Consider the following 2,639-nt stretch of genomic DNA (forward strand, 5'->3'; position numbering starts at 1 on the left):
AGTCGACTTCACCGTGCTGGCTTTGTTGCACTTGTCTGAGGAGGAGAGGAAGTCAGTGAGGTTGAGCATAAATTTGGGGAAGATTGAGTTCCTGATTCAAAAGGGGGGCATGTTTTACAAGCTTTTTAAGACTTCTAGTACAGGCTCTTATACCAGCAGTTTCAGGATGTTCTGTGAGGCTCATCAGGACAGCATCCAGCTGAAGGAGGAGGATCGAGCTGTCGAACTCTCTTACTCTTTCGAGTACGAACTGTCAGAGGTCAGAGAGGAAGAGCTCAACCTAGAGGAGGATCGATTGTAGCAGGCAAAGGCTAGATTCACCAGACAGTTGCTAGACTTCAAAGGAGCAGGGTAAGACATCAGCAGCTATCTGAAGCTATACAAGAACTACTTTGTGGAAGGGATAATGAGGATAGCTGAGAAGACAATCTTCATTGAAAAGGCCAACACCAGCAGCTTTGAAATCGAGTACCGCCCATGGAAACTACGACCAGTCTACACCATCCTCTGCATCGATGATAACCCTATGGCACTCATCAGGTTTTCAAAGGCCTTCAAGGAAGAGGTGGAGGGCAAGGTGATCAATGCTGTCAGTCAGTAGGCCACCCTCTCAAAGATAGCCGAACTGTCACAATCAAATGAGATCTTCCACTTTGTGATGCTTGATTTGGAGTTGAGGACGAGAGAGGCCAGTCTTGCTCTACTGGCTGAAATAAGGGCACGTGAGGTTCAGTAGTGTGTCCGACCTAGTTTTATAGTAGGGTTGTAGTATGACCCTGACGAGCTGTAGAGATGGCGGGATGATGATGAGAAGCTGGGTATCAACCTGGTCTTTTCAAAGCATTTGACTAATGCTGATCTCAAGCTGATCATCCAAGAGTCCAACAAGTGGCACTCCCTATCAAACGAACAGGTCTTTTCCCTGCTCTAACAAAAGCACATTTGATACAGAACGACTTAGTAATCAGATCATTTCTTATAGCAAGGGTCGTTCCTTTACTCTTCTGTATATCTACCGCAGCTATGAGTGCACCTTCTATTATTTCCTCTCTTTTAGCCATCTGCCGTTTGAATCGTACTTGCATGGCTATCTCTTGGTTGGTGCTTTTGTACTGGGGTAGGGCTTGGCTGATTTCCTTGGCAAAAATCCTCCTCTTCTCTTTTAGATATTTCGCCTAGAGTGACTCTCGTCGCACTGCCTCCTCGCGAGCCCATGCCTACTCTCTTCTCATCTAAACAAGAGCCTAATGCTTGAGGGTGGATTTGGCAGGTGGTCCTGGCTTGTAAGACACTCTTTTGCGGGAAGTACTGCCTCCTCCTCCTCCTCTGAGATTGAACTATCGTGTGGAATGGTGGCGGCGAGGTATGTGTTCTTGCACAGCTGAGACACTCAGCTTAGCCTTAAAGGCTTGCTTCTTGGATTAGAACTCTAGAGCGAGTCGCTAATGGATAGCCTTGAAATTGGGGACTGAGATGGCCCGCTTCTTATTCTAGCTGGACACTGGCCTTTTATAGATCTATCTCTTCTACTTCTAGTCGTTCCACTTCTGCTTCAAGTCAGAAATGCGTGCCTCAATCTTAGCCCCTACACTTTACTCACCCATCAATGAATGTCTGCCCTTTACCTCCTCGAAAATGGCATCATACCTTTCTTTGTCACGCTGCCTGTACTTCTCCATCAGCTCCACCTGACAATACCACGGTTCTGGCCTAGCCTTGAACTGGTAGGTCTTGCCTTCTTGCCAGCAATGGGGAGTGGTCTTATCGGGTCTACGAGTAAGGGATTCTGGGACAGGCCTAGTTTATTTAGCCTCTTCAAAGAACTTGGCCTTCCTTTCCCTGCGCTTGATCTCCTGCTATTTTTGTAGAGTTTCATAGTAGTTGCCAGAAACGTACTAGGGAACTGGGTTTGCCCTGAATGGTCGACTGTTCTCCTTCTCCTATCGTGCCTTTTCTTCCTGCTATTCCCTGGCTCGTCTCTCTCTTATGCTCTATTTCCTGGCCTTACCATCGAATTCATAGGCCTGTGGGACTGTGAACTTGTACTTCTTGCGGTCGATGGCATCAGGAGGGGCAGTGTTGCGACCAGCCCTCTTCTGCTTGAGTTCTTGTTTTCTGGTACGGTGCTGCTGCTGTTGCTAGTCATCACTTGATTACATATCAGCTGATGCCTTCCTTCTATTGTGCTCGAGTAGTTGGGTGTGCTAGATAGCAGGGGGTCTGCCTCTATTGGATAGGAAGTCAAGTAGCTCTTAAAAATCAATGTATGGGTCTGCCTCCTTTTGAATGCGATCAAAGCAGTCCGCGAGGGTTTAAGGCTGCAAACCCCTGAACTGCTACTTGCGAGTGAACTGTGACTTGATCCGACTGTACTTCTAATGTTTCCTGACCCGATCAAGAAAGGCCTGAGTGCTGACAAAGAAAGTGGCAGACTTGTCACTTGCCTAGTACTACCTCCTTAAGAATGAGATCGTAGTTTCTGGTAGCAGACAAATATCGGAGCCATGGATCTTGCCAGCCATAATGCCACGCTGAATCACTTTCTATTTGGGCTCGGACTTCAACCTCTTGTAGTTGAACAAAGCATCTTCTAGGTCAAACCAGCCCCATTCTTCACGGTTGGGTTAGTGAGTCAACTC

The sequence above is a fragment of the Lipophrys pholis genome, assembly GCF_963383615.2.
Source record: "Lipophrys pholis genome assembly, contig: SCAFFOLD_523, whole genome shotgun sequence".
Classification (NCBI taxonomy): domain Eukaryota; kingdom Metazoa; phylum Chordata; class Actinopteri; order Blenniiformes; family Blenniidae; genus Lipophrys; species Lipophrys pholis.